We start from the raw sequence: 13,455 nt of genomic DNA on the forward strand, positions 1-13,455 counted from the left end.
ATATATATATATATATATATATATATATATATATATGGTAGCGTCCATAAGTTAAGGAACGGATGATCATTATTTTTAAATGGCTTCTAACTTTATCTATAAAAAAGGAAAAAATATTTTTTGGTGAAATTTCCAATGTTTAATAATGGTAGTTGAATAAAAAAAAATTATTCTTGATTTCGAATATATATTAGTTTGTTTTTTTTACATAGAAATACATTTTATTAAATTACATGCGTCCAAAAGTTAAGGAACGCTGAAAATTAATACAACCTTTATCAATTTTAATAACAACTTAACAAAATGTCAACTCAGAATATTCGAAAAAAGCTATCTATACAAAAAAAAAAAACCCAGCTTATTTGTAACCATTATGATGAAAAAGTCCATAGGGGAGATTGCCAAAATATTGAAAATGTCTAAAAGCGTTGTTTTTCGGGTTAATGATAACAGAAAAAAAGGTTTACCATTGACTGAAAAGAAAAAATCGGGCCGACTCCGAATAACAACTAAAAGGGAGGATAGAAAAATCACTCGATCATCTCGTTTTGATCGCTTTAAAACTGCGGCTTCGATATCCCGGGATTTTACATCCGAAATTGGACACAAAGTTTCCCAACAAACGATCTCACGAAGATTAAACGAAGTTGGATTATTTTCAAGAAGTCCATGATCAAAGCCTTTAATTCCTATTAAAAATAAAAAGTCCAGATTGTTATTCACCAAAAAAAATTTGTTTTGTGAAGAAAAAAATGGGAAAAGATTCATTTTAGTGATGAATCTAAATTCACTCTTTTTGGATCAGACAAAAGACCACATGTCAGGAGAAAAAATGGAGAAAGACTGCCTCATAAGTGTGTTAAAAGTACAGTAAAATTTGGATGGGGGCAGTATAATGGTATGGGGCATGATATCGTCAAAAGGAACTGGCCCCCTTGTGAGAATTCATGGAAAAGTTAATGTCTTAATATTTGAATGTACAAAGAACATGTGGTTCCTAATCCTTAAAGAACATGTGGTTCCTAATCCTTATGATTCTGATATCTTTATGCAAGACAACGCACCGTGCCATAAAGCAAAAATAGTTTTAGAAGAGCTAAATAGATCCAATATTTGCATTATGGATTGGCCAGTTCAGAGCCCCGACCTGAATCCAATTGAAAATGTTTGGAAAATTATTGGTGATAAGATCACAGACCCTCGACAAACCCGACAGGCAGCTAAATCCCACCCCCACACAGTAGAGATCCCCAGATGTAAAAGATCTTTCTACTCCAGTAGTTTCTTCCCCAGAACCGCTAGACTCTGGAATTCCATTCCAAGTTCCTGCTTCCCCAACTGTACTGACATGCAGAAGTTCAAGTGGAACGTGAACCGACATCTTGCTTCCCAAATCCCAACATAGTGCCCCAGTAGTTGCTGTCCATGATAGTAGCCCCCTATACCAAAGTGGCAATGCGCCTTGTTTCGGTGAAAATTTAATTTTTTTTTTCTTTTTTTAAACCTTTATAATTTATGGGAATGTTTGAAAAAATTTTGGAATAATATCTTACCTATAGCATGTGAACGATTAGTTCTGTCTTGCAGCAAAAGATGCCATAGTGTGATTGAAAACAAGATACTTTTCACTAAATACTGAAAGAATTCTTTTTTTTTTTCATTAATAATTTCCCCCGTACCTTAACTTTTGGACGCCTTTAATTTAATTAAATTTGTTTATATATAAAAAACTAATATGTATTCAAAATCAAAAATCCAAAAATATTTTTTATTCAACTACCATTATAAAACATTGGAAAATTCACCAAAAATTTTTTTTTCCATTTTCATAGATAAAGTTAGAAGTTATTAAAAAAATGATTTACATCATGTATGAAAACCAAAAAAGGGAGATATAACATATGAGAAAGATTTGGAATCAAGTCTCCCCTTTTTGTTATTTTCAGATCATTTGAAATCATAGCAGCAAGTTTTATTCTCCTCTCTATCAGGGCCAGAGGTTTTGGGGAAATATCATCTATTTTGCAACTCATATGCAAAACAATAACTATGATTGAAACATTTTATGACCTTAAAACAGTGTCAAAAATGGGTTCTCAGTGATAGATAATCGCCTTAATGTGGAATTTTAAGGGCAAATGTCAAATAGCCCAATACAATCCTTTCCAACGAGCTTTCATGTGTTAATTCTTATTAATAGTCGTTGAGATTTAGAACATATAAAATTGCAAAAAATATTGGCAGATCTATCTCTCTCTATATATATGGATATATCTATACCGATAGTTAAATTGAATATTGAAATGCTCATATCTTTTGTTCAACGAGACGAAACTACATGAAATTCGCAGGTTTTTTGAAGATTGTAATTCTATTCTATGCTTAACATTCTGTGACAATTATTAAAAAGGTACTTATATTTCCAAACCAATAAAATTGCCTAAATTTGCCTACATTTGTATTTACAGTGTCCTGGCAGGCCTGCTTTAGTTTTGCTGCATTGGGATGAATTCCGCTTAGGTTTTCTTTATGTTTTCTTTGCTTGGTTGTCTCCACTGTTGCCAGACCACTAATACTTAAACACACACACACGCACACGCACACACACACACACACACACACACACACACACACATATATATAGAGAGAGATAGATAGATAAATGGATAGATAGAGAGAGAGACAGAGACAGAGACAGGGACAGAGACAGATAGACAGACAAACAGATAGAGAGAGAGAGTAATATATATTACTCTACGAAGTGTAACTGACCGGGGATAAAATATAAAGCAGCGCTTGACCGACCCGTCCAATGGAGTCGACAGTTAAAGGAGTAACTGGCATGCTTACCAGTCTGCATGATACATCAAGCGCGTGAAGGGGTGGGGGTACTGAAAGAGAAAGAGAAGGGAAGAGGAGAATGAAGGGCAAGGGAGGAGTGATAGGAGCCAGCCAGACGGATATGTCCGAGTGACGACCGACACTTTGACACGCTATCTCCCCATTAGCCGATCGATCGAAGCCCCTTCTCAAAGGTAATTGGTGTTTGTCGTATCATTATTGTTATTACAGAACCCCCCCCTCTCTATCTCTTTCTGTCTCTCTATATATATTCGCTATCCTCCCTCTCTGTCTCTCTCTGTCTCTGTCTCTGTCTCTGTCTCTGTCTCTGTCTCTCTCTCTCTCTCTCTCTCTCTCTCTCTCTCTCTCTCTCTCTCTCTCTTTACTATTTTTTCGTTTTATGTTTTCTTTGCTCGCTCGACCGCTTCACAGCCAACGACAGGTTATGGCTACGCGCAGCCAATTAGAACTATGCCCCATGAAAAAGTAGGCCGTGCTTGTTGTCCACATTTTTTTTTTTTTATTATTATTATTATTATTATTATTATTATTATTATTATTATAAGTAGTAGTAGTAGTAGTAGTAGTGGTCGTGGTAAGAAAAACAAAACGGTTTTCAGTTCACGCCAGCCACCTGGCCTTGAAGATTGATTAGGTTTTTCGGAAAATGCAGATCTATTTTTGGACTCACTTTAACACAAGTTTATGTTCCTATTCACTTTCCTCCCCACGAGGGCAAAGTTAGATACAAGGTCGCTTTTTAATGTGAAGAAAATCCAGCTTTCTGTTGCAATTATCCTCAGAGCTTTTTACACAACAGAGACCGTCTCTTGGGGCAATCTACCATTTGCTGCGTAGTGCTTATTGGTTATTTTATTTAACAGTTGGGAGGCAGATAAATAGGGACTTATTTTAAAATCATTTTGGAAATGTGTTGTATTTTAAGACCAGTTATTTTAAGGTGCAAATGAAGCGGCTGATTATCTTTAATTGTTTATTTTATAAATGAAAGCAAGTTAGGCGCTCACAAACTAGCAGATCCAATAAAGTCATGTCCATTTGTTTTTCAGCATCTCACATAATATATTATATGTTTAAGCAGTATTTGGGCGCAATTAATCTACCTTTAAGTAATATGTTTTAGATAACATATCCTGAATATGAATTTAGTGAAATTTTGAAAGCTAATTGTTTTCAATTGAATTATCTCCCTTGATAAGTATGAAAATAATATTTGTAGAAATAATATTTGTAATATTTTTAATATTCGTAATTTTTATTTGATCAACTTACTATTGATAAAACTATTTTGCACACACACACAATGATATATATATATATATATATATTAAAGCCAAAAACAATGCGGAGGAAGACCGGAAAAGATGAAATAAAAAAGAAAAACAAATAGATGTAGACGAATATGGTTGAGTGGAGGAGTATCTAACCTTTATTTGACTATCATTCTTCACTTCAATGTATAATTATGTATGACCAAGTTGCTGGTATGTCCGGTGTATGTAAAGTCCGTGGGTGGTGTGGAACTTTGATTAATTTAAAAAGAAAGGTATCTCTCTTTTTCAAAATAGAAGACAAACTCTTCCGATTAACGTTTGTCTTCTATTTTATATATATATATATATATATATATATATATATATATATATATAGGCACCGCCAAAACTGGGGGGGGCAGGTCAGTACTTTTTGACGGACCGTCTTTTTAAAAATCTACCAAAAATCAGGTAATTATCCGATCAATACGAAATTTTCAGCGATTATTAGGAGAAGAATGAACTTTATAACAGTGTACTTATTTTTCATAAACGATATTTATATACATATATTTTTTTGCTTACAAAACCCCCCCTTGTTTTGAAGTGGGAACAAATATGCTTAAAATAATCATCTGAAACTGAAAAAAACATATTGTGTTGTTGTAAGGGACAGAATTATAGATTTAAAAAAAAAAAAAAAAAAATTGTTTGCATACCTTATTTTGACGTCTGAATATCAGAACTTCGATTGTGTTTAATTATCCCGCTTTTGAGTTTTGAAGTGTGAAATTCGGTGAATATGTTAAGTAAAATAATTAATTTAAGTTAAGCAAAACAAAAAATTTTTTTTTTTAATATTTATACGAAAAAAGCCATTTTAAAATTTTTGATAAATAAATTAACAATTTTTTTTTAGCGAGCCGAATAATGCATGACCATTATTAAACAGGGCATGCTTTGAATAATCGATACAAAAAAAAAATTCGATAAATATTGTGCCCTTTGTGTTAAAAATAGCATCATTTTTTTCGATCTCGTTTGAAAACGTTTGTCGCCTTTCGACTACGGTGGACCAAACGCGCTGAAATAATTTTTTTTTATTCTGCTTTAAATTGCCCCCCCCATTTTGGGGAGCCTGGCCCCCACACACATACACATTAAAAACCAAACTCATACAAATGGTCACCCATCTGGTACTGGCCAGCCTCAGCTTAATAATACATTGAAATTTTCGTCACTGAAAAATAAGTTTTTTTGGCCTGTTTGGTCTTCCATAGTTTTCTTATCATCAAAAGAAAACGTAAACAGAGTCGATCTGAACTCTACGTCGACGCGAAATATTTGGTTACCTATATGAATAAGTGGAATTATTTAAAATTCAGGCACTTATATTATAATATTTTTGCATATTCTCTTAGAAAATCATCCAAAATCTTAGTTAGACAATAAATAAATAAATTAATTATTTCAAAAACCCTTTTTTTTAAATATTTAAGTACGTTTTTTGTGCAAGACAAAAAATGTCAATTGTTAACTTTTTGGGAAAATTTAACATTTAAAATTGAATTAAAAATAGTAGAAAAAGTTTTACATTATTCTGTTTTCTATATGATAAAATTCAGGGTTTTATCTTTCTGGAAAAAAAAAGTTACTCAGAAATAATGGATTTTAATAAATGTAATTTAGTTTTAAAAAACAACAACAACTTGATTTTGCGGCCATTTTTGGCGGTGCCTATATATATATATATATATTTCTTTACCAACATTGCTTCAAGCAAACTACTATCTACTCTTATATATATATACATATATATATATATATATATATATATATATATATATATATATATATATATTGCCAAGACTAAGCATCTTTCCTTCAATAATTACAAGAAACCTTCTCAACCTCAAATAGCTACGACAAAACATATATTACCAGAAAGTACTTCTTTCAAACTCCTCCGATTAACGCTTGCAAGGAACATGAGCTGGAACGGATACACTGAGAGCATTGCCAAGGCTGCTGTGAAGAAGGTGGGCTCTCTCTACCTTGCTAGAAAGCTACTTACGCCGGAAAAATATCCTGTATCTCTACAAGGCCACCATTCGCCCATGTATGGAGTACTGTTGTCACATTTGGACTGGTGCATCTGCTACTAGTCTCTCCTTCCTGGACAGGATTCAAAAGAGAGTCGCTAACCTTATAGGTCCTAAACTGTTATCAAAGCTTCGATCTCTGTCCCATCGACGAGATGCTGTATACTTCTGCCTGTTCAACAAGTATTTTAATAGTGAATGCTCCGACGAACTACAAGCCCTTTTACCTCTTTGACGTAAATACCCTGACAACCCCGACAATCAGCAAAATCCCACCTCTATACAGTAGAGATCCTTAGATGTAAGAATAGTTTCTTACCCAGAACTGCAAGACTTTGGAACTCCCATACGGATTCTTGCTTTTCCAACTGTACTGACATGCAGAAGTTCAAGAAGCGTAATGTGAACGAACATCTTGCTGCTCATACATACATGATGATGATTGCAAACGTCTTGTCAGACGAGTGCCACTCCCTCAGACACTTAATGTCCATGAGCCTAGAAATGACTTTTTTTTTTCTTAGTCCTACTGGTGAATTCACACGCTCACGCAGGCATGATACTGGAGACGGTCATTGAGATCAATTATTACATGTTTCCAGCATTTCAAGCCTCCATGCGTCATAACTTTTCCATCGCCGCAGGACCATTTTTATAGACAAATGCCTGAGGAAGTATCTATACAAAGGTGATGTTACAGAGTCTTAGCTTTGTACTATAGCTGTCTCTCTCTCGGTTCAAAATGTTGAGATCCAGCAACAAGCAAGAGCAAGATAGCCAGCAACAAGTTAAACTGCAGACCAGCTTAATGCGGGTACTGGTCTCCCGCTTTATGTTTTTTTTTTAAATCAGAGATGTGCTTCTCCTAGAAAGGTTGCCTTCACCACGGCTTATAGGAGCCCTCTCCACCCCAACACACAAACACACATGGTGCTAGTTGGCCGTTGACCCCGAAAAAGGGTTCATTCGCCCTTTGGAAGGTCTTGTTTTTAATCCTTCAGGGAGACTAGCCACCCTCCTCACCAAACAAGTCTGGTGGGGGAATCAGTTTAGTCGCCGGTGACTCGACCATGAGGCGGGTAGTACTGGGTTACATGGTACCAGTAGCATATGACATGACCTGAAACATACATACATACATACGTACATACATACATGTGTGTGTGTGTATGTGTGTGTGTGTGTGTGTGTGTGTGTGTGTGTGTGTGTGTGTGTGGAAAAGAGAGATAACGTGCGTGTGTTTGAGTATAATAAAACAAATAATATTTTAATGGCCAATGCATTTCTATAGTCATATTTTTAAATATCCGTATAACCTTGTGACCGTTTCGTCTACACATGAACAACCAAATGTACGCATCACTAAACTATAGATTACTTTCAGAGACGATTTGATATTTCTTTAAAAAAATATACTAGACAGTGTAATATATTGAATGAAGAAAGAATTTGATAAAGAAAAAGGAAAAAGAAGGTATGATAAGACTGTAAAAGCACATTCAATCTCCACAATCCAAACACTCGTCTGTTCATAAACAAATAAAAACTCTTCTGATCAGAAAATTATTTAAAAAAAAAAAAAAAAACGTCGGCTGCTACACTTCCGATTTCCTTTCTTTCTTTCTTTCTTTTTTTTTTTTTTTTTCACTTTCTCCACTTTGTACCCGTTCGTCTTCTACCATCCTTGCTTTTAAGAAATTAGTAAAGATAAAGCAATACCCCTTTCATTACTCTTTAGTCTTCCTCCTCTTCTCTCTCTCTCTCTCTCTGTCTCTTTCTTTCTCTATCTATCTATCTATATATCTCTATTTGCTATACGCATACACATGTAGACAATACATGCGTGCGCGTGATGGTCGTTGTTTTTTCTGTATTTTTTAACTAAAAATTTAGTTTAGTTTTAATTTGGAAAGCCTTTTCAGATGTCCCGAAGTGTAATAGGACACCTACGTCACATCTTGAGAATAGATACCTTAAGAGAACCGCAAAATAGAAAAAAAAAAGAGTTAGGGTAGGAATATCTCCTTGATTCACACCATTGTCAATCTTTAATCGACAATCTTACCAATCTGCATAAAATAACTATTTGACTTTCCACATACAGAATATATATTGAAAATGTTTTGATTTTTTGTTTGAAATTGACGTTTAAGTATTGATTTCTCTTTGCCTGTAATACGATTAAGCTCCTTGTCTGATCGCTGCAATTTTGTATCGCTGTGCTTTTATTTTTTGCAAGTGCTTTAATGGAATGTGAATTAAATAAGATACGTATTATATACGTTTCATGCCAAAGCAACGAATTGTTACAAAATAAACATACATTTATTTTGTTTGAAATTTATGTTAAAGTTCATAAATATATTTCGAAGGCAACCTATATAGAGAGCTATATGCCCAGTCTGTTAAATCCAAGGTAGCTGATCAGCGGCTTGGTTCCCACCAGTTTTGGCAAATAACAAATAGGATCTTGAACAGAAGTGTGCGTTCTATCCCAACCATTATCAATGGACCAGAGGTTATCTCGTCAGCATCAGACAAGGCCAAACTATTTGCAAAGAACTTTGCAGCTAATTCTACCCTATGCGACGAAGGCCATCAACTCCCCATATTTCCTCCTATAACACAGAACAAGCTAGGTAACATACAAATATCCGTGCATGAGGTCGCCAAGCTAATAAAAAACCTAGATTCCAGTAAAGCAACTGGCCCTGATGGCATCCCAATTATAGTGTTAAAAAAGCTTCAACCAGAACTTGCTCCCATACTTACGAAACTATTTAAGCGCTGCCTTAAGGAGAAGTGCTTTCCGACCCCCTGGAAGACCTCCTCAGTTTGCCCTGTATTTAAGAATTCAGGTGATAAGTCATCTCCCTCTCAATACAGACCAATAAGTCTTCTCTGTGTTATGAGTAAGTTACTGGAATCAATATTAAATAGAGAAATAGTAAACCACCTCAGCAGGAATAACCTTCTTAGTGACACACAATATGGTTTCCGCTCTGCAAGATCTACCGCAGATGTGCTGACGGTTATATCCCACAGGATTAGTGAATCTCTTGACAAAGGCTTCCTTTCTAGGGCAATTGCTCTCGACATATCAAAGGCCTTTGACAAAGTATGGCATAAGGGTCTACTTCACAAGATTTCCAGCTACGGTATAACTGGAAATGTTTTCTCAATCATTAAATCATTTCTCTCTGATAGGCTCATAAGAGTAGTGGTAGATGGACAAAAATCGGAGGCCTGCAATATAAATGCTGGAGTCCCTCAGGGGTCAATCCTGGGCCCAACTCTCTTCCTGATCTACATCAATGACCTCCCTAAACACATACTTAAATCATTCGTTGACATCTATGCTGATGACACGACCATCTACGGCAACACATCAAAAGCTGTAAATGACGAAGTTCTCTCGGATTCTCTCTCCTCTGATCTCGAGCGCGTGGTTCAGTGGGGGAAGATGTGGCTAGTTACCTTTAATGCATCCAAAACCAAACTCCTATCCTTACATCATCAACGCTCTGATCCCCAGCTGGCATCAATTGTGATGGATGGCTCTCGTCTGGGTGAGGCCCCGTGTTTTGACAAGCTTCTGGGTTTGACCTTTACTCCTGATCTGAAATGGAACACGTACATCAAGTCTGTTGCCAAGGTCGCAGGAAAGATGGTGGGATCCTTCTACCGCTCCAGAAGATATCTCACTACTGATGCAATTCTCTATCTATATAAAAGCCAAGTACGGCCAAGGATGGAATACTGTTGCCATATCTGGGCAGGAGCTGCTAAAAACAGCCTATCATGCCTTGACAGAGTACAAAATAGACTTCGTGGTTTAGTGGGGGATGCCCTTTTCTCTACCCTGCAACCCCTCTCCCACAGAAGAGACGTTGCGAGCCTATCCTTGTTTTATCGTTATTTCCATGGCAGGTGCTCGTCTGAACTCCAATCCCTGGTCCCCCCTCGCCAATCTTTCACGAAAAACACCCGTCTAGCTGAATCCACTGTGAAAAATTTCCCCCACTCTATATCTGTGCCTAAATCAAAACGCGGATTTCATGAGCAAAGCTTCTTTCTTAGAACTGCACGCCTGTGGAACTCTGTTCCGTCTGCCTGCTTCCCTCCGGACTACAACTTGGATGTCTTCAAGTCTAATGTAAACAAATTCCTAATGAACCGCCCCCCTAATTAAACACTTCATAAAATCTCCTCACTAACGTGATGTACTTACAATAACCCTTATCCCTGAGTGGCTTCCGGGCCTTGATAAGTGGTGATCACTGTGTAAAAAAAAAAAAAAAAAAAAAACCTTCATCTTCAGTATGTGATTTTTTTTTTGCCTTGTTGTTGGAGCAGAGAATTAGCAAACATAAGTCCGTATAGTGTTTCTATGGTAGTTTTTTAACTCTCGAAACGGTGCGTTTGGTCACGCGAGATTCACGTGAAGATTTTCTTTCTTGTTTATTTTGTAACAATGGGTTGTTTTGGCTTCAAACGTATATAATAAGTATCTTATTTAATTCAAACACAACCAGCACTTCTAAGAAACAAAATCTTAACGTAATTTAATGAAATGTGTTAAGACAGACTTATTGTATCAGCGCCCTTTCGACGTTAATGCCTACGACTAACCCGGCAATCAGCAAAATCCCACCCCTTAGATGAAAAGTTGCTTGAACGTCGGAAAGATTTCTTTTATGGCTTATTTACTGGAATGATAGCCTTTGGAATCTCCTCCTTGTTTCCGGCTTCCCTGACTGCACTACCATGGATGGATGATGATGGATGAGTTCTTTAATCGTCCGGGTTCGTCGGGGCGCTGTATTATTTCATGTGCAAGAGTAGCCTGGCGGGATCCACCTCTCTCCAGGCTTCAAAGCATATAAAACACCTGGTCTTACCAAATGATTACACATTTTAGCATTGACCAGTCTCAACAGCACTAAACTTGTGTGATCTAAATGGAACGAGTGTGTTAACGTCATTGTGCTCTATATAAAATAGACGACATGTGAACCTGCAAATGGCAAAAGGAGGTCAAACTGGCTCAGAATGCAACACCTCTTCACCAATACATGTTCATGCAGCTAAAATATTCCCTTCGAACCTTCTCTAACCAAATTCTCTTTTACAGGTGTCAAGTAACTAAAGAATTAATGATATGTTGAGAATTTTTTTGTTTCCTTTAAAAACAACACAAAAAGATTTTACTTATTAGCAATTTGTTTTCTTCATTAGTTGCTGTTTGTTTCACATCGCAATTTACCTCGAAGCGAACTCATTCTCAGTTCATTCTTTATTAAAAATAAAGGATGAACTGAGAACTAGCAGGAGTGCTCAGCGTTGGCCGGGTGTGCGTAGGTGGTAAGAAACCCCGGGGAATGTAAAAAAAAGTTGTAGTAGCGGGGGAGGGGATCAAAACTACAGTAGGCAGTTTGGACGAAGAGAAGTGTTAAAGAAAGTAGTAGTAGGCAGGCAGGCAGGCAGGCTCGAACCCGTAAGGCTAAGGAGGAAAAGAAGGTTAGAAAAAATGTGACGTCTTAGCCGATGTCACCATCGCGCGATCGGAAGTCCTGGGGCATTGAAATTAAGCGTAGGCAATCCAATCTGGACGACGACTTTGCGAAAATGTGGACGCAAAAACTGACCCTTCCTTATAGAAAACTGCCCAGTTGAAGATGAAGGACTTAATGTTTGACCAATTTTTCGATATTTGTCGCCTGTGACGTCGAGCTTCCAGAAGATACCGATATCGTCAGAATCCGTCGCGTGTGCCGAAAGTTTTTGGCAGATATACAAACATACATGATGATGGCAGCAAACTCGTTCTCGAGTATTGCAATTACTTAATACATTACTGGCTCAAATGAGGCAGACATGAGCGCCACTAGCTGCACGTGCCGGACGGTCACTTCTATGAACCTTCTACAGTCCTGTACATCTGCTGATGACCGGGTCCAGGCTGTATTGCTCTCAATACCTTCCGGTCCAGACCTTGGATGTCTTTATTTCCATTGACGCCCATATCCGCATCAGTCCTCATTGAGTGTCCGTTTGCAGTTTTAGGCTACAGCCAGCCTTTTTGTTATCGAGATGGTAAAATGTGCACTGATGGTAAAATGTGCACTGATGGCAAAATGTGCACTGATGGTAAAATGTGCACTGATGGTAAAATGTGCACTGATGGTAAAATGTGTATTCCATTACATATCAAGTAATGCCTGTGCATTTTTTATAGTGAGGAAAGACTTTGCACTGGGACAATACTACTCTCTAAACAACTGCCACATTGAAGCAAAAAGAAGAGCAAATCAACATCATTGGATGCAGCAGTCGCCGCAGGTTTTATATCAGGGTTTTCCTTCTCCTAGAGAGGTTGCCTTCACCACGGCTTACGGAACCCTCTCCACCTATCATGCCATGACTGTCACTTAAGTTGCTGGGCACCAGAGCATATTCCACACGCCGGTGGGCCCTGTAAGCTGCAGCTTACAGGGTCTAAGCTCCTCTGGAGGATTCTGTCAGGGTTACCTCGCCCTTAGCCTTTGATTAAAAGGACCTTGGCACACAAGGTAGTGGAGGTCCAGTTATATGGCGCAGGACACTTGCCGATCACCAGAGCCCCGTCTACCTGGCAGTGGTCACGACGTACACGTGGGGTTGATTTGTCTGGGAGAAGCACAGTATAACGCTGACATCTATGTGCTTTTAACACGCGTCCACACCAGACCTTGACCACCACAAACATACATACATACATACATACATTCACACAATCCGACGATTGAAATTTCTATAATAGGATTTCAACCTCTAAATTTCTCTCCATGCTTCAGAGCATATACAGCAGCTAGTATTACCAAATAGTTAATGTAATATTAAAAAAATATATCGCCGCACAACACCTACAACACCTACTCGATAAGTATGTCTATTAATTCGAAGCAGTCCCTGATGTTTCAGTGGCAATGTGCCCTGTTTAGGTTGGATTAGAGTGAAACAAAGTAAAGCGCGAATAAACAGCAAAAGTTCGTTTGAAGAAATAGTTTCACTTTGTTGCTTTGTGAGTTTTGAAGTAGAGGCGAAAATTAGTTTGCATTAAGAATATTTGTATTATCTTTGTTTTTTGTTTTTCCACTCGCAGAATCAAGGGACGAATGGCGGATTTCAATGGAATGTTTGCTATTCAGGTGAACATTTTATTTTCTCGGCGCAGAATCTGCTCGTATCACTCAAGC

Source organism: Euprymna scolopes, chromosome 2 (assembly GCF_053919585.1).
Source record: "Euprymna scolopes isolate OS-2025 chromosome 2, ASM5391958v1, whole genome shotgun sequence".
NCBI lineage: Eukaryota > Metazoa > Mollusca > Cephalopoda > Sepiida > Sepiolidae > Euprymna > Euprymna scolopes.